A 20379-nucleotide genomic window follows, 5' to 3' on the forward strand; every position below is an offset into this window, starting at 1 on the left:
ATCAAACACTGACCAGGCTCTCTAGATTCTAATATGATACGAGCATACATTAACATCTTTTAAATAAATGTAGAGTCAGTTATGACCCAGATATTTCACACACCACTCGTATCATGTAGCAATAATTAAACCAGTTCAACCAGTCACTTCACAGCTAGCAGAGGTGGGGACACAAGGCTGCTTTGCTAGTTATGTTAAGTAATATTACACTAAAATCAAAGTAAACAAAAGTGATAACGTGATGCTAGTCCAAGTTTCCCTACAGAAGGACTAGCAGCATCTAGTTATGTAGCATTATATTTTATCATTATTGCCTGTCCCTGTTCATTTAGTTCAATTTTTAATATCTTCAAATTTGAAGCCAGCTCAGCATGAGTCAGCTAGTGATCAATAAGTACCTTTGTTATGAATACGTTTTCATTATGGATACACTAAATCATCATTATGAATACACAACCTGCAGCAATGGTGCCCTCACTCATTCTAGAATGTGAACTTTCCTGATTGACTGGTACAACTTTCGAATTTGGCGAAACTACCAAATGTGGACATGGTGTACAAACTTAAAATTGGGGTTCCCATGCAGATTTCAGAAACACAAAGCTTATTGAATTTTCTACTGTAAATCCAGTTAGCTACCTCTTCTTTGGAGTTCTCTGTTACTCCTAAAAATGTGCATTAATGTTTTACAGACCAGTTCCATCACTGATCTTAGAGCATTTGTGTCCCTTCAAACTAGCTGGATACCTGAAACTCCTCTCACATTTAAAGCAATAATAGGGTTTTGCTCCAGTGTGAATGCGCTGGTGTTGTTGGAGATTACTCTGACAGTTAAAACTCTTCCCACAGTCTGAGCAGTGATACGGTTTCTCTCCAGTATGAATGCGCTGGTGTCGTTGAAGATTACTCTGGCAGTTAAAACTCATTCCACAGTCTGAGCAGTGATACGGTTTCTCTCCAGTGTGAATGCACTGGTGTCGTTGAAGAGTACTCTGTCGACTAAAACTTTTCCCACAGTCTGAGCAGTGACACGGTTTCTCTCCAGTGTGAATTTGCTGGTGTCGTTGGAGATGACTCTGTTGATTAAAACTCTTCCCACAGTCTGTGCAGTGATACGGTTTCTCTCCAGTATGAATGCGCTGGTGTTTTTGGAAATTACTCTGACAGTTAAAACTCTTCCCACAGTCTGAGCAGTAATAGGGTTTCTCTCCAGTGTGAATGCGCTGGTGTTGTTGGAGAGTACTCTGTCGACTAAAACTCTTCCCACAGTCTGAGCAGTAATACGGTTTCTCTCCAGTGTGAATGCGCTGGTGTTGTTGAAGATCTCTCTGACGGCTAAAACTCTTCCCACAGTCTGAGCAGTGATAATTTTTTTTCTTGTCTGTAATTTTCTGCATTTGTTTGGGAGGGGTAGGCAAGGATGTTTGCGGAGTACTGGAGATTTTTGTGGATTCCATGTTTGTTTCTTCTTTTAGATTAACCTCTTTGTGAAATGTTCTGGTTGAGTGTATTTCCATGGCTAAATTTCAAACCGTTTGGAAAGTCGACACTAGGAGCAGGAGACCTGGAACAGGACAGCGTTCAGTTCTGGAAAAAGCAAAGAAAAACAAAATCCAAACTCAGTTCTAGTTTGTGGTGCAAAATGAAAATCACTTTCTTGGCAAACAGGAAATTGGGAGCCTGCAAACAGGAATGGAAATCTACATGCAATTTTTAGTGTTTCTCACAAATTCCATCTGGCCTTCCAGTTCTTACTGCTGATGTATATTACATATTAACAATTCAGTTTAATTAAACCATGCATGTGAGTCTCTAATAGGGAGTATTAAGTGAACCTGAAAATACCTGTGTGAAGTAGTGGGACTGATGCTGGAACAGGTCCTTCAATGGCCAAGTAGCTTCCTGTGTAATAGAGCCTCTCAAAATCCTCTCAAAACCTCAGGACCAAACACCAACCTTCTGCAGTGTCTGTGGAAGAATAAACAGTCCTTCTGAAATTATTTGTCTCACAAAAAAGCACTTTTCGTGTTTGGTTGAACAATTTTATTTTACTTTATATTGCATTGTTTCTTCTAAAGTAACAGCAATGGCAGGCAGCTGGCAAATGTGAGGCTAAATATTTACACTGTCCTTGCACAAATTAAATCCAAAGATTTTCAAAATAACATTTTGGACAAGTGTTACGGTAAATTTGTGATTAGAAAAAACACTTCCAAGGTAAATGTAACACAATCATTGCCCAGCTGAAATAAATGTATAATTAGAATAGCATTTCTGAGGTAAACCTAGGATTAGAATAGCACTGCTGAGATAACTTTGAATGGAATATAATTTCTAGATGAAATATATGACTGCAACTCGGAGCGCATAATTCTAAAAGCCATTCTGGGTAACTTTAATATTTAAAACATTTCTGATGTATATTTGTGACTAAAATTACCCATGATAAAGTAAATGTATAATAAGAGAAGCACCTGTATGGTAAACTAGAATAGCACTGCTGAGGTAAATGTATGTTTAATGCGTTTTTTTTTTTGTACAGAGACAATAGGCTAAATTAATGAAGCCCAATGAAAAAACATGTTTAGTATGTTATTCAGACTACTAGCAACTAATTTATTCCTAAAATTGCCCTGCATTTATGGTAACAGCACATTTGAGGTAAATGAATAAGTACTTGTGCTACCCAGTGATAATTGCTATGTAATATTAAGTGCTTCTTATTATTATGTTTTTCACCATAATTTAATTCGGTGAATTGACTAGACTTTTAGCTGGGGCAGTTCTGATATGGTCCATTTAGCCTATCGAAACAGTCTACTGCTGTTTTATTATTTTATACACTACAGTAGCAGGTTTAATAAGGGACTTTCTGTAAAAAGTGGAATCCAGTGGGAGTAAACAATGGGTCAGTTAGCTAACTCGCTATTATTCAATATTTAAGCTTCACATTATCTCTGTGTTTTATCATTAACCTTTAATCATTAAATCACTGTTTTATACCAGCTAGTCAGCTATGTTGTGTTGGAAGTTTTGTTACAAGAAATGTCATCAGAACACTGTTTATAAACGTTCTTATAACGTTCATCTGTCCCGTTTTCTAAACGTTTACAGGTCGTTTTGTGAGGTTATACAGGAATCGTTCTCAGAACACGGTTTATGAACGGTCTTATAACGTTCATCTGTCCCGTTTTCTAAACGTTTACAGGTCGTTTGTGAGGTTATACAGGAATCGTTCTCAGAACACTGTTTATGAACGGTCTTATAACGTACATCTGTACAGTTTTCTTAACCGCCCCAGAATGAATTTTCTTAAGTTACGTGAAACACTCTCAGCACGTCAGCTCGACCTTATTTACAACAATAATTTAACTCTTCACTTACCTTCTAAAACTGTCTCCTCCTGCAGTAATCCGGAGAAGACTGGAGTAAAGCAGGAGAAAAGAAGATATAATGTAAAACTGGAGTAAATCTGTTTCTCGTCTGTAAACGTTGTAACTCTACTCAACCAGGGAAGTGTTGGGACTAAACTATTTAAGATCCACTTTACACTATAACTCTATAACTCTAACTTATAATTACCTCACTATTTACCAAGAAATAAAACACTGGATCCAGTTAAGAGAAAAGCAGATTATTCCTGAAAACCAAACACAAAGCTCGCTCTCCTAGACTGTATTACTCTTCCTCTTCTTCTTCCTGTTATTTTTACAGTTACATTACCGCCATCATCTGGACTGGAGTGGTATTACGATAAAGAAGAGACACAACAGACATGTATTACAGCTATTCTGTTCTACTGTTTCATTACCTGGTAGAGAGAACACGGATGGGATCTACCAAACAGAAAAACCTGTGGTGGCTTCACTTTTGAGAGACGATGCTCTGTCCAGCTATACACAGTCTATGATCTGTATCACTCCGCGGACGCGTTGCCGAGTAACGGCATATTTATACACACAGGACAGTTTTGAACCATCGCCTCATCCACCACTAGCAGCAGCATTAGCATTAGCTTAGCACAGGCTAGCGCCCAGCTAAGGTACTCTCACACGCAGCGCTGACTCGTATTTTGTGGGGGGAAAAATCAGCAGTCACTTCGGTCGTAGTCTGATAGCCGGAACGGTAACCAGCCAGGCTAAGCTAATGCTAAACTAATTCTAAGCTAATGCTAATTCTAAGCTAATGCTAACCTAACCAAAGTCCTGCCGGCTAGCTAACCAACACCAGCCAGCAAAACAGACAGAGACGCTCACAAACCCGCAGCTTTTACATAAAGACGATTCCGCGGAGCAGGAGAGGAGAGTTTCAGCGTTATTATAAGGTTCTAACGTTTACTAAACACTCTTAACTCCCAGTTTTTATTTCAAGCTAACGTATAAACCATACGCCGTTTAGTAGCTGCAGTTCTGTTACAGTACACTTGTTGTGGAACTGCTTTTTGGCGGAAGGTTCAGTCCGTATTAAAGTATATTCATTATAAATAATTTATTTTCTTTATTCATTTTGTAAAATAATCTGTTGTATAAAAGCAATAAAACACCGGAGGTCGTGTGTTATCGCGAATAACATCACCGCTGTGATTATTTGCGATAACACATTCCCTCTCGAGTTCTAAAGATTAAAAATATCTGGGTTGAATCTCGCCACATTCTCCGTCATGTACATTAAAAATAAATATGAAAATTATAATAAAATATATAAATATTAAAAAATTACTAGCTCTGTTTTAGTTTGTGTAACATTAGTCTGAGAAATCGACACACCAGTGTAGTTTTGTTTTACAGTGGCTCTATAGGCAGGTTATTTATCTTTTATACACACATTTATTTTATTTCGCTTGATTCTACTAGTTTATACGTGATGTTAACATATTAAACGTATTAAATGTTAAATGGTTTAGTAATAAAAAGTCTATATGAACAAAAAAAAAACAGCTTTCATATTTTTGGTGGCAAACCAAAAAGCAAAAAAATTAACGTTGGTTGCTTATTATATCGATTATTTTACTGGAGGATGTTCAGTTCTCCTGGTGTGTCCGACAGGTTAAATGTGATCAATGGTACATCTTTAAAAGTGTCTTTTAGTGAGGGATCCCCTTTTAGAATATGCCAGCGTTTAATTTCTGATATCCATTGTTTTGTGGTGTTTGGTAGTGCAATAAACCAAATTTTTTGTCTACCTTTTCTCTTCTAAATATAAAAGCCAATCTTCCTTATATATATATTTTTAAATTTAGTAATCATATTTTGTTTATTTGTATTGTTTTCTTCGTCAGCTTCACATATTCATTCAAACAGGTGAGCTGACATGTTGGTAGTTTTTTCTTTTACAAAGTTGAATTAAAAAACTATGAGCATGTAAAAGTGTGGTCCTATCTGTGGGTTTTGTGTAGGGATGAAGAAAGTACTGGTCCCTTCTTATTTACATAAATATTAAGAAAGATAATGTGTATGTAAAAGTTTTTGTGCATCATTATTAAAGCAATTTTATTCCTGCAAATTTTATATTTAGAAACTGTAAAAATTCCATCAAAAGATTAACTGTTCCTTTCCAAAAAAACCAACGATATATTATTTCCATGAATAATGGAGAGATTAGATTTTTTTGTGCTTCATATAATCTTTGTTCTTATAAATAATCTACAAAAAGGCAGGTAAAAGGTTTTGTACATTTATGTTCCCAATGTCCATTTTTGTTCCCATTGCTTTTCCTGAAACTTGAAGATAAGTAATATCATTAAAAATTAAGTAATTCCTTTTTAAAACAAATGAGGCTAGACTGATCAGAAAAGTTGTTGAAGGCTTTAATATTGCTGTTCTGTTAAGGTAATATTTTAACATGATCATTATTGGTGTAAAGACATTCTTTATCCATCGAAACATAAGATAATATCATCTACAAGTTGTGTAAACATCTTTTAAGCACAATAAAAAAATGGGTACCCACACACATACACCCACCCAGCACACAGAGACTGACATGACTTTATTCCTTTCAGCAATATTTGCTGCACTCTTACAAACTATAAACTCTCTACCTCAGTAACTGCTGTGATTATATATGCTCTATATGTTACAGTATGTTACACATCTCTGCACATAAAGCAAGAATTATACCAGTACACATCAGTGATTTCGAGTTATACTTGTTCAAATTTCATAAGTTAGCAGGCATCACCTCTCGTCACCGCACACAAGGCTGCTTTGCTATTTATGTTAACTAATGTTACATTAAAATCAAAGTAAACAAAAACTATAAAGTGATGCTAGTCCAAGTTTCCCCACAGTAGGACTAACAGCATTTAGTTATGTAGCATTATATTTTATCATTAGTGCCTGTCCCTGTTCATTCAGTTCCATATTTAATAACTTAAAACTTAAAACCTTCTAAAATGTTCAGGTTCAGACTGGTGCAGAGTGTACAACTTTTAAACTTGGAGAAACTACATATGGAAAAGGTGTTCATTACAGTAGTATAGTATAGTAGTAATACAGTACATTTGGCTACCCAAACACATTATAGAAACACAAACCTTTGCTGGATTTTCTACTCTACATACAGTTTGTTACCTCATTTTTGGAGTTGTCTGTTACTCCTGAAAATTTTAATTGATGTTTTAAAGACCAGTTCTATAACTAATCTTAAAGCATTTGTGTTCCTTCAAACTACTTGAATACCGAAACCACTTCTCACATTCAGAGCAATAATACGGTTTCTCTCCAGTGTGAATGCGCTGGTGTTTTTGGAGATTACTCTGACAGTTAAAACTCCTCCCACAGTCTGAGCAGTGATACGGTTTCTCTCCAGTGTGAATGCGCTGGTGTCGTTGAAGGATACTCTGACGACTAAAACTGTTCCCACAGTCTGAACAGTAATAAGGTTTCTCTCCAGTGTGAATGCGCTGGTGTCGTTGAAGGACACTCTGACGGCTAAAACTCTTCCCACAGTCGGAGCAGTGATACGGTTTCTCTCCAGTGTGAATGCGCTGGTGTTTTTGGAGATTACCCAGTTGACTAAAACTCTTCCCACATTCAGAGCAATAATACGGTTTCTCTCCAGTGTGAATGCGCTGGTGTTTTTGGAGATTACTCTGAGAGTTAAAACTCTTTCCACAGTCTGAGCAGTGATACGGTTTCTCTCCAGTGTGAATGCGCTGGTGTTTTTGGAGATTACTCTGACAGTTAAAACTCTTTCCACAGTCTGAGCAGTGATACGGTTTCTCTCCAGTGTGAATGCGCTGGTGTTGTTGGAGATGACTCTGTTGACTAAAACTCTTCCCACAGTCTGAGCAGTGATACGGTTTCTCTCCAGTGTGAATGTGCTGGTGTCGTTGGAGAGTACTCTGATAACTAAAACTCTTCCCACAGTCTGAGCAGTGGTAATTAGTTTTGTCGTCTGTAATTTTCTGCATTTGTTTGGGAGGGGTAGGCGAGGATGTTTGCTGAGCATTGGAGATTATTTTGGATGCCATGTTTGTTTCTTCTTCTAGTTTAACCTCTTTGTGAAATGTTCTGGTTGAGTGTATTTCCATGGCTAAATTTCCAACAGGTTGGAAAGTCGACACTAGGAGCAGGAGACCAGGAACAGGTCAGTGTTCAGTTCTGAAAGAAGCAAAGAAAAAACAAAACCCAAACTCAGTTCTAGTTTGTGGTGCAAAATGAAAATCTCTTCCCTGGCAAACAGGAAATTGTAAGCCTGCAATCAAGAATGGAAATCTACATGCAAATTTCTGAATTACGAGGATTTTTAACAGCAATGGCAGGCAGCTGGCAAACATGAGGCTAATTTTTTACACTGGACAAGTGTTCCAGTGTAAATTTATGCTAAGAAAATTAACCTAGGTTAACTTTGATTGGAATATAATTTCTTGACAAAGTATATTACTGCATATAATCTCATAATAAAAGCCATTCTGGGAAACTTTTATATATATTCTAATATATTCATTAGAAAAAAACATTTCTGATGTATATTTGTGACTAAAATTACTCATGCTAAGATCATTTTATAATAAGAAAAGCACCTGTATGATAAATCTAGAATAGCACTGCTGAAGTAAATGAATGTTGTATGTTTGTTTTTATGTTATATTTTTCCAAATTTTATCTTTGTATCAGCTTTCACTTTAAAAAGTATAAAACATTCCGTCTATACGATTTAAAACAAAACAAAAAAAAACAGTAAAACAAAACAAAAAAAAGCTAAATTAATGAAGCCCTAAATCACTGTTTTATACCAGCTAGTCAGCTATCTTGTGTTGGTATCTAACGCTGATCCCGCATTTTACTGACATCCCCTCATTTCAGCCTCATAATCAAACATTCAATCATCACTTTTCTTCAGTTTAGAAGAGATGATCCATCTGCAGAACCAGCTGCAGTTCTGCTCTCAGTGTAACAGCTGCTGCATTTAAGGTGGAACGGAAAACGCGGGGGAATAATGCTGTGCCCATAATTCATTCTGCCCAGATAATAAAATTATTAGAAATTTCAGATTAACGTTGTATTTTACTTGTAAGGAAGTTTCCTGGAATGCTCTACTCGAATTTCAGCAGTTTAACATTTACAGGTCGTTTTGTGAGGTTATACAGGAATCGTTCTCAGAACACTGTTTATGAACGGTCTTATAACGTTCATCTGTCCAGTTTTCTTAACCGCCCCAGAATGTTTTTCTTAAGTTACGTGAACGCTCTCAGCACGTCAGCTCGACCTTATTTACAACAATAATTAAACTCTTCACTTACCTTCTAAAAACTGTCTCCTCCTGCAGTAATCCGGAGAAGACTGGAGTAAAGCAGGAGAAAAGAAGATTTAATGTGAAAACTGGAGTAAATCTGTTTCTCTTCTGTAAACGTTGTAACTCCACTCAACCAGGGAAGTGTTGGGACTAAACTATTTAAGATCCACTTTACACTATAACTCTATAACTCTAACTTATAATTACCTCACTATTTACCAAGAAATAAAACACTGGGTCCAGTTAAGAGAAAAGCAGATTATTCCTGAAAACCAAACACAAACTCTGCTCTCCTAGACTGTATTACTCTTCCTCTTCTTCTTCCTGTTATTTTTACAGTTACATTACCGCCACCATCTGGACTGGAGCGGTATTAAATAAAACTAAATAGAAGAAGAAAAAACAAATCATTTTTAGGATAAAAACAGACACCACGGTCCCCCTGCTTTTTTTGTTTATTTATCATATGTTTATTTTTAATAATTTTGTATACAAAACAACCCAACACCATGAAATAGACACAATAACAGGTCAAATACACAGCATATACAACCGCCATCACACGCACATCAAAACACAAACAAAAAGCAAACCTAAACAAACGGAAAAAAGAAAAGTGAAATTCAAATAAAATTAAAAAGGTTCAAAATATCGATGGATTTATGCCATTTTTTATTTTAAATTTGTCGAAAAGTAGTCAGTATGTGTATATAATTATTTAAGTCTGAATAAACTAAAGTTTGGCATAAGGGCAACTTAAAGTTTCCTAAAATTATAATTAAATTTACTATAAATTTCTCCTTATGGTCAAACCTAAATCCTGTTAATTAGTCCTGTATTTTTCAGGAACCTACTAAAGTATTTAAGACAGACATCACCTGTATTTATCTGTAATATTCCCTTTAGACAGAATTGGATCTTTTTTTTTTCTCTAGCGGAGCAACTAGTCATAGAATTTGAAAATAGCAATTTCCAGGCCTGGATACGTTTTAGAAAAATAAAATACCCAGAACGTTTTGGAAAAGTCATGGAAATTTCCTGTACAAATTAAAGTGTTTACGTTTATAGAGTGAGAAAATCAAATTTAGTTATAATAAAAAAATAATGTAATGTTTGGGTAAACCCACCACGTCACTTAGCTAGGTTATGCTTATTCTATTGTATTTGGGTTTATAGACATTTATACAACAGTTAGTTCCGACCTCACAATCTGATTGGTTGAGAAGTTTTTTAACCGTGCTGAGGTTTGTGATTACAGCACGGCCTTCTCACACTAAATCTGTATCACTCCGCGGACTGAGAAAGCGACACACCAATGTAGTTTTGTTCACTAATATTTTACAGTGGCTCCAAAAGCAGGTCATTTTTTCTTTTTACACACATTTAATTTATTTCGCTTGATTCTGCTGGTTGATAAGTGGTGGTAACATTTTAAACGTATTAAATGTTAAATGGTTTAGTAATAAAAAGTCTCTTTGAACAAAAACTGCTTTCATACTCTTTGTGGCAATATTAAAAACAACATATAAACGTTGGTTGCATATATTATCGATTATTTTACTGGAGGATGTTCAGTTCTGAAAAAGCCAATCTTACTTACATTTTTTCTTTAAATTAATTATCATATGTTGTTTATTTGTATTGTTGTCTTACTCATCTTTACAATTTCTTTAAACAGGTGAGCTGCCTTATTGGTAGGTTTTTCTTTTATGAAATTGAATGAAAACAATGTAAAAGTGTAGTCCTATCCGTGGGTTTAGTGTAGGGATGAAGAAAGTACTGGTCCTTTCTAATTTACATAAATATCAAGAAAGTTAATCTTTTGTGCATCATAATTTAAAGTAAATTTTAGTCCTGCAAAATTAAAATTTAGAAACTGTACAAATTCCATCAAAATATTAACTGTACCTTTTAAAAAAACAATCTGTATATAATTTCCATATAATATATGGATATAATATGTAAGTATATAATATATATATATATATATATATATATATATATATATATATATATATATATATAAAGTATATATATATAAAGTATATAATATTTATATATATATAAAATATCTGTTCTTATAAATAACCTACAAAAAGGCAGGCAAAACATTTTGTAAATTTTTGTTCCCATTGTCCATTTTTTCCCCCCATTGCTTTTCCTGAAACTTGAAGATAAGAAATGTCATTAAACGAGATGTAATTGCTTTTTAAAAAACAAACGAGACTAGACTGATCAGAAAAGTTGTTAAAGGCTTTAATATTGCTCTTTTGTTAAGATAATATTCTAACACACCAAGGCCTTATTCATGATCAATATTGGTGTAAAGATATTCTTTATCCAAAGAAACATAAAATAATATAATCTCCAAGTTGTAGAACTTTTAAGCACAATAAAAATTGGGTACTGTCTTTTTGTGTAAGAGTTTAATCTTGTAGAAAAGCTATCTTAGCTTTTGTGTTGCATGTTCGTTGATCCAAGGAAATTCAGACGACACGGAGATTGAGAGTGAACAAGTATGATTTATTTCAGATCTGGGAAGAACATTTCAGATCTGGGAAGAACATTACAGGCAAAGTATCCTAGCCTAAGCTAGACGTCGCCCCAGTTCTTCTACCTCGTATCCTCTGACTCCATCCTTTATACCCTTCTCTGACGTATCTAGGTTGCTAGGTGGTTGCTAGGCATGAATGAGTAATAGTTCTCGTTTTTATGCTTATTCTTCCAAATATGGTATAGTCATGCATTACACTTCAGTTTTTAGACCTTCTTCGAAGATGTATTGATTTGACCTTTGTCCAGTAGGTCCTCTGAGAAATCGTGGGTTGCTAACTTCCCCTGCCAACGGTGACAAGGGGAAGATTAATTTCCCTTTTGTGACAGGTCTTGAGTTCAACAAGGCACACTTCCTCTCTGATCATATTTTCCTACATTTACAGTAGCCAGTTCATACTCTCTGTTGATAATAGTTTTACTACATCTACAGTAAGATTAGTTAGTTAGTATATCTTTAACAAAGCTTGAAGCTGTATGTATGATTTTGTAGATGCAATCTTTTAATGCAAGGCCACAAAATGCACTCCACTGCTTGACCTATCCCTAGAGCGTAGGAGTAAAAGAGGAACTCTTTAGTCTGCTAACCTCTGTAACCTCAGGATGTGTAGCATAACAAGAGGAAGTGTGTTTTCTCGGTTGACCCATTCAAAGATCTCTTGGGTCAGTACGTGTGGATTAGTGAATACGTGATTCAGTGATTAATGATTAGTAGAATATAGATTTATAGCTTTCATAGATATATTTGTGTAATATGTGTTTTAATTATAGGTTAAGGCTTTGGCTAGCATGATTATTTTAAGCTAAGCTTGTTATCTTAAAGCCAATCTTCCACAATCTACATACAAAATTCTTTATATTTTGATTAAGGAAACTAGAAATTCGTTCTGTAAGACTACCTATACCTACATGGATTTTTGTTAAAATATATAGCAATAATGCTTTAATGGTGCTTCACAGTTATGCAGGTTTCCCATACCATCAGAGATGCTGCTTTAGACCTTTGCTCTAAGAACACTCGGACAGTCCTTCTCTTTGGCCCAGAGAACACAACATCCATAATCTCCAAAAACAATGTGAAACTTGGACTCGTCAGACCACAGGACACGTTTCCACTTTGCATCAGTCCATCTCTGATGATCTCAGTCTGGAGAAGACAGCAGAGTTTCTGGGTGGTGTTGATATCTGGCTTTTTCTTTGCATGGCAGAGTTTAACTTGAACTGTGTTCACTGATGATGGATTTCTGAAGTGTTTCTCAGCCCATGTGGTAAAATCCTTTACTGAATGTTGTGGGTTTTTAATGCAGTGCACCTTTGAAGGGTCAAAGGTCATGGGCATTCAGTGTTTGTTCTTTGGCGATTACTTGCAGAGATTTCTCCAGATTCTCTGAATCATTTGATGATATTATGGACTGTAAATTTGTTGCAGAAATTTCTACTCTAAATCCAGTTTGCTACCTCTTTTTTGGAGTTATCTGTTACTCCTGAAATTTTGTATTAATGTTTTACAGACCAGTTCCACCACTGATCTTAGAGCATTTGTGTTCCTTCCAAGTACGTGAATACCTGAACGTCTTCTCACAATCAAAGCAATAATACGGTTTCTCTCCAGTGTGAATGCGCTGGTGTTTCTTGAAAGTACTCTGATCACAATAACTCTTCCCACAGTCTGAGCAGTGATACGGTTTCTCTCCAGTGTGAATGCGCTGGTGTGTTTTGAGCTGACTCTGACGGCTAAAACTCTTCTCACAGTCTGAACAGTGATAAGGTTTCTCTCCAGTGTGAATGCGCTGGTGTGATTTAAGAGTACTCTTTTGAATAAAACTTTTCCCACAGTCTGAGCAATAATACGGTTTCTCTCCAGTGTGAATGCGCTGGTGTTGTTGGAGTGTACTCTGACAACTAAAACTCTTTCCACAGTCTGAGCAGTGGTGAGTTTTTTTCTTGCCTGTAATTTTCTGCATTTGTTTAGGAGGGGTAGGAGAGAATGTTTGCTGAGTATTGGAGATTTCTGTGGATTTCACGTACTTCCCCTCTTCAAGTAGTTTAACTTCTTTGTAAAATGTTCTGGTTGAGTGTTTTTCTGTAACTAAATTTTAAACAGTTTGGAAAGTCGACACTAGGGTCTGGAGACCTGGAACAGGACAGCATTCAGTTCTGAAAGAAACAAAGAAAAAACAAAACTAAAATTCAGTTCTAGTTTGTGGTGCAAAATTTTAAAAAATCGCTTACCTGACAACCAGGAAATTGGGAGCCAGCAATCAGGAATGGAAATCTACATGCAAATTTTTCAAAAATTCCAATCTGGCCTTGCAGTTCATATTGCTGATGACTATTACATATGAACTATTCAGTTTAATCAAACCACGCATATGACCAAGTCCCTAATAGTGAAATTAAAGTTACCTGTCCAAAGCAGTGGGACTGTTGCAGAAAGAGTAGTGTCTTGTGTAGTAGAAACCCTCAAAATCTTTTCAGAACCACAGAACCAAACACTAGCCCTCTGCAGTGCCTGTGGAAGAATGAACATTCCTTTAGAAAAAAAAAAACAAAGCTAAAAAAAAAAAATAGTGAAGTATTTGTCTCGCAAAATAGAGTTCCCCAATGGTGGAACAAACTACCTTCCACTACCAGATCAGGAGAATCTCTCGCTATCTTTAATAAACTCCTGAAGACAGAGCTCTTCAAGAAGCACTTACTCTCCTAACACCTCTAACTAACTACCTTCTACTACCAGATCAGGAGAATCTCTCACTATCTTTAATAAACTCCTGAAGACAGAGCTCTTCAAAGAGCACTTACTCTCCTAACACCTCTAACTAACTACCTTCTACTACCAGATCAGGAGAATCTCTCGCTATCTTTAATAAACTCCTGAAGACAGAGCTCTTCAAAGAGCACTTACTCTCCTAACACCTCTAACTAACTACCTTCTACTACCAGATCAGGAGAATCTCTCGCTATCTATAATAAACTCCTGAAGACAGAGCTCTTCAAAGAGCACTTACTCTCCTAACACCTCTAACACACTAACTACTTCTAACCTCATTTCCTTCTTCCCCTCCTTTCCACCTCTATCCAACTATTTCTATTGGACCTCCTTTAAGCCCTGCCTAAAATGTTTTTACCTTAACCTTCTGTTACTTTATGTACATCATTATTGTCAAGTCAGTTAGTTTTTATTGTCAATACTTCATATGTACAGGACATACAGAGAATTGAAGTGATGTTACCCTTTTTCACAAATTTTACAGCAAGTACAGAAAATAGGATTATAAATATAAACGAATGGGAGACACTATATGTACAATACAACAAGGACACAAATAGATAAACGTGAGACAAGAGATTAATGAGGAATGACAGTGCAAGTATAAACAGAACCTGTATAAACAGTAGTGCAAATATGGTATAATAGGCTGGTAAAGTGAATGAGTGCGTAAAGTTTGTAAAGTTCACAGTTTTATGGGGAAATAAAGTGTGTAAGTGCAGATATATGGGTGTGTAGTAGAGGTGGATGGATTGATCCAAATATTGATAATATCGATACCAATGCTGGTATCTATATTGATCAATACTTGTGTAAAATGATCGATACTCATATTTTTGCTTTGGACTTGTTTGAAGTTTTGCTGGCTAGTTTTGAAGCTGGTGTACTTCCAAAAGACTGTCAGCAGGCTGTTTTATCTATTTTAACAAAAAAGTTAGTTTTTTTCAACTTTTTTTCTAAAAGTCATTGTTTTTTCAACCTGGTTTTAGGGGCTCTGAGGTCATAGGTCAGTGCACCTGGCGTTGCAGGTATTTAACAAGTTGAAGTCTGGCCTGTCTGCCTCTTTGTATGTTTACTTTAATGTCACCCCTGTTGAACAGTGCCAGACTGAAGAGTGTGATTTCCCTGAGCTGGATCCACAGTGCCAGAGGATGCCTTTGCATTGTATTCTGGCTGTATTAAAGCACTGAACTTCCATAGCCTGAGAGATCTTACAGAGACCAAGTGGACAGAGGTTTTTGGGACGGACTCTTCCCCTAAAGATATCTGGCGATCCCTGTACAAGAGACCCACGGAGAAGAGGGTAGGTGACGGTTTTCATGAGTTCATGTGCACAGCTCTGTCTGATTCTGATTTAATTAAAGAATTGGGGCTTTATTTTTTTGTTTATGGCCCTAAGTATTCTGTGGCTAAAAAAAGATTTTAAACCTTTATATGGTACTGCAGAACTATCCATATGGTGCACAAGAAAGAACAGGATTAAAGATTGTGGGGGGTACTGACCCAGTTTTGATGGTCAGTAGGGGTTGCATAAACTAGTAGACTAACACTTCCACTAGTTGCCACAATGGGGAGCAGTCGATTAGGCGGAGAAGGAATATCTCGCAGAACCTGTCAGAATATCTTTTGGCACGGGACAGAATTTAATTGTTATTGGCCATGCAGGAGTGGGACCACACATATAAAAAATCCCGCTAAATTAATAAATATTCTAGAAAATTATAATAATCACAAAATTATTATTATTATTATTATATTAATTTATTTAATTGAATTAAAATATATTCTTTTCAATTCCTGAATCATCATGATTCTTCTGCAATCAATGGTTAAATCTTGATCAATGAACTACTCAGAAATTAATTCTAAAAACAAATTTCATAAGTTCATGAAGTTTACGTTAATAGCCAATACGAGCAACAAAAAACCCTCAAGATTTTACTGATAATTATCAAAGAGGAGGATGGACCGATACACACACACAGAGAGACAATTTCAGCATCTCCGACTCACCTGGAAGGAAATTGAGCAGCTCTATCTAGCCCTATACTGTCGTTTTAATAAATACACACGTAATTGAAAGCACTACATTTAAATTAATTTAATTCATATTAGGTCTGCGGGCGGGAGCGGCAGAAATTGCGAGCGGCGGGCGCGGTAACAAAACAAGTGATTTTAGTTAGGAGCGAGCGGTAATGGGATTAAAACAAGTGATTTTATTTAGGAGCGAGCGGTAATGGGATTAAAACAAGTGATTTTAGTTAGGAGCGAGCGGTAATGGGATTAAAGCAAGCGATTATAGGAGGGAGCGGGCGGTAATGGGATTAAAACAAGCGATTTTAGTTAGGAGCGAGCGGCAATGGGATTAGAACAAGAGATTTTAGGAGGGATCGCGATCTTGCCAAACCTTTCAAAAAGTATCTGGCTACTCCAGCCATTATTTTCCTAAAATTAGGCAAAATTGAATAAACACAGAAACAGCATTAAATATGTTATAGTACATTATTTTTTAAACAAAATGACAACATAATCACACTTTCAGAGCAGATACACGAAGTGAGTTATCTGAAAAAAAAGTAAGACCAAAAGCTATATTGTTTCGTGGGAGAGGCCATTTAAAATAAACTAAAATATTTATTTTAAAACAAAAATAAAAAAACAGCAATTCACTATTACTATCAGAGAGTGCATCTTGTGAGTGTGTGAACATTATCTTGCCACCATCAGGTCCCACTGAACGTTCATGAGATTTTTTTAGTAGATGATGGCCAGATTGTTCAGAATAACTCACTGAGCATATCTGCTCTTGGGTTGTAATTATGTTGTCATTTTGTTAAATAAATAATGTATTTTAATATTTTGCTTGATTTGAGGTATTTTACTTACTGTGTTTATTAATTGTTATATTTAATTGTATGTTACTGTTTTTTGATAAAACTTTTACAAAAAATGTAATTTAGAAAACAGTACAGAAACTGTACTGTACTACGGTAAAGAGGTGGAAACCCTGCTGCCAGTATTTTACTGTAATTTTACAAGGACATTTTTTCCAGTGTGATTATTAATGCTCTGATGCTACAGTTAGATAAGGCAGTGTACAGATTGTCCTGTGGTGGCATTCCGGTAGCCGAGCTTTCTGCTCCCCCGCCGCGAGAAGCCTCCCATGTGGGAAGAGCGCGCGCTGCTGAGCGGAGAATATTTCTGCTGCATTTTACTTCGGTTTTTTCGACGGAACATAAATACAGTAAAATTGCAGTTATGAAAAAAAGAAATAAACCTTACAAAACCTTTTGCCAGGGAACAGTTCTGATATGGTTCATTTAGCCTATCGAAACAGTCTACTGCTGTTTTATTATTTTATACAGTGGCAGGTTTAATAAGGGACTGTGTGTAAAAAGTGGAATCCAGTGGGAGGAAACAATGGGTCAGTTAGCTAACTAGCTAATTATAGAACATTTAAGCTTCATATTATCTCTGTTTTATCATTAAATCACTGTTTTATACCAGCTCGTCAGCTATATTGTGTTGGTATCTAACGATGATCCCGCACTTTACTGACATCCCCTCATAATCAAACATTCAATCATCACTTTTCTTCAGTTTAGAAGAGATGATCCATCTGCAGAACCAGCTGCAGTTCTGCTCTCAGTTCTTATAACGTTCATTAGTCCAGTATTCTAAACGTTTACAGGACATTTTGTAAGGTTACAGGAAACTTTCTCAGAACACGGTTGATGAACGTACTCATAACGTTCAGGATGTATTTCTTAAGTTACATGAACACTCTCAGCACGTCAGCGCAACCTTTTGTACAACATAAATGTAATTATTTACTTACCTTCTAAAAACGGTCTCCTCCTGCAGTAATCCGGAGAAGACTGGAGTAAAGCAGGAGAAAAGAAGATATAATGTGAAAAATGGAGTAAATCTGTTTCTCGTCTGTAAACGTTGTAACTCTACTCAACCAGGGAAGTGTTGGGACTAAACTATTTAAGATCCACTTTACACTTTAACTCTAATAGGGTTGGGCGGTATGACGGTATTTCGGTATACCACGGTATTTAAATATGGTGACGGTATTGTAAAATAGTGAGGGTATATTAACCACGTGACGTGCCAAACCTGAGGTTCCTCAGGGTTTTCTGTCGTTATTTCGGCTAATTCGAGCGCTGTAAATATAAGTAATTCTGCAGACTACTAGGTGCTGCAGCACTGCCGATATCTGATCCCCGCAGAACACCGGCTCCCCGTTGCGAGCAGAAACGGCACAACACCACCCGCTGTTAAACTGCTGTAGATGAAACTTATAAATTATAAATAAATTAACAAACACGAAAATGAGAGTATTCAATCTGTAATTTCAGTTCATTTTATTTTTTTCTTTTAATTACCTTTTTTATTAGTTTCAGTTAAGGAGAACCTTCACTTTCAGTTTTCGTTATTTCCTTTGTTTTCGTTAACAGTAATACTTTGTTACTTAGCTTTATGGTGATTAGCATGCCATAGCTTTATATAAAATAAAAATAGTATTAAAAAATTAGATGACTACCTCACAGACTATTTCCTGGAGCCTGGACTCACCCGAGATTTTCCATTACTTTCCTCGGGCGGGTCGGGGGCAGAGAAATAAAATCAAAGTATCCTGCTATTTAAAAGAATGGAAAATTAATAACAAAAATAATATAGTTAATACAGTTCGCATGTTTTCCTACAGGACAAACTATTCAAACATGCAGATGAGCTCTCCTTAAAAAAATCACACAGTGCCTGTCTGGCTTAAAATAGTTAGATACAGCTATTAAATGAATAAATCAACATTCATTAAAAAAAAAAGTATTTCTGTTTGCTAAATAACATAGAAGGCAGCAACAAGCTAAAAGCTAATAAGCTAATAATAGCATTTAATAAAAATAGAAAAATAGATATATAATAGGAAAATAACTAACTAAATTAAGCTCAAATGCTAAAGGACATATAAGCTAACGAATTCTAAAATATCAAAACGAAATAGTGTACAAAAATAAAATAATATACATAAACCAAGCAGAAAGCCTGCTCTCCTAGACTGTATTACTCTTCCTCTTCTTCTTTTCTTCTTCTTATAATTCTTCTTTTTTCCCTTTGTTATTTTTACAGTTACATTACCGCCATCATCTGGACTAGAAAATAATAAAAAATATTAAAATATCGATGGATTTCTGACATATTTTATTTTTAATTTGTAGAAAATTAGTCAGTATGTGTATATAATTATTAAGTCTAAATAAACTAAAGTTTGGAATAAGGGCATTTTTTTAAGCAAATTTTGATTTGTGTACATTAATTTTTTTCTAAAATTACTAGTAAATTTACTATAAATGTCTCCTTATAGTCAAACCTATATCCTGTTAGATAGTCCTGTATTTTTAAGGAGCCTACTAAAGTATTTAAGGCAGACATCACCTGTATTTAACTGTAATATTCCCTTTAGACTGAACTGGGTCTGTTTTTCCTAGATTTTGTTGTTTTAGGTTGTATTTAGAACACTAAATAAAGGAAATTACAGTAGCCTGAGCTAGCCTGCAGTAGATAACTCTGATTAAATTACAGTAGCCTGGGCTAGCCTGCTGTAGCTAACTCTGAGTAAATTACAGTCTTAGCTAGCCTGCTGTAGATACCTCTGATTAAATTACATTAGCCTGAGCTAGCCTGCTGTAGATACCTCTGATTAAATTACATTAGCCTGAGCTAGCCTGCTGTAGAGTGAATATTCGCAAAAAAAAAAGTATAAACAATGAAGTTTTTACACAATTTTATTGTAAAGCTTTTAAACTATACTTATGAAGAGTTAACCGTTTATTATACCTTGGGTGTGTTGACAAATATCCTTCAATAATGATTACTTAACTTTAGCATCTATAATTACATAATCATTGTGTGAAACCTTGTATTTTATATGCATTTATATAGAAGATTAACCAATACTCACATTGTATTTTATACACATTTATATAGAAGATTAACCAATAATCACAATATATATTCTTTACACATATAGTAAAACATTGCTTGATCAGGCATGTAACTAACACAGACTCTATTATATGACAAACTAACCCACATGATACATAAGGCACTTAACTAACACATAGGATCTATTGTATGCCCTACTAACCACGTGTTACTGACATATTAGCATATAACATATGAAATCTATTGTGTGACTTGTTTAGCTCACGCTTAAGGCATTTTGGTCACTGCATGATCCTAACTAACGGCCATCAATCATCGACTGCTGCACTCTGTACGAACTAAATTGATACAAAGGAGACTTCGGG

General features: G+C 35.6%; 1 protein-coding gene and 1 long non-coding RNA gene across 7 annotated transcripts in view; both read right to left on the bottom strand.

Annotated features, from left to right (window-relative positions):
* LOC111188787 (zinc finger protein OZF) overlaps positions 1-9120 on the bottom strand; it is a 31801-nt gene extending 22681 nt beyond the window's left edge. For 2 of the 6 annotated variants that reach the window (XM_049469160.1, XM_049469159.1), the window contains exon 1: positions 3583-3778. The gene's annotated coding sequence lies outside the window, so the exon portion shown is untranslated. Of the gene's footprint in view, positions 1-3384; positions 3779-8746; positions 8786-9023 lie in introns of those variants that run through there. The other 4 variants (XM_049469157.1, XM_049469164.1, XM_049469158.1 and 1 more) reach the window with 4 other exon arrangements.
* A 4140-nt stretch (positions 9121-13260) lies between these two features.
* LOC125785740 (uncharacterized) lies at positions 13261-18447 on the bottom strand. Its single transcript, XR_007428081.1, has 3 exons — positions 17901-18447; positions 13699-13804; positions 13261-13449 (listed from the first exon to the last, which is right to left on the bottom strand). It is a non-coding gene; the product is annotated as an uncharacterized LOC125785740 (long non-coding RNA).
* Positions 18448-20379: the final 1932 nt, after the last annotated feature.

Source organism: Astyanax mexicanus, chromosome 1 (assembly GCF_023375975.1).
Source record: "Astyanax mexicanus isolate ESR-SI-001 chromosome 1, AstMex3_surface, whole genome shotgun sequence".
Lineage (NCBI taxonomy): Eukaryota > Metazoa > Chordata > Actinopteri > Characiformes > Acestrorhamphidae > Astyanax > Astyanax mexicanus.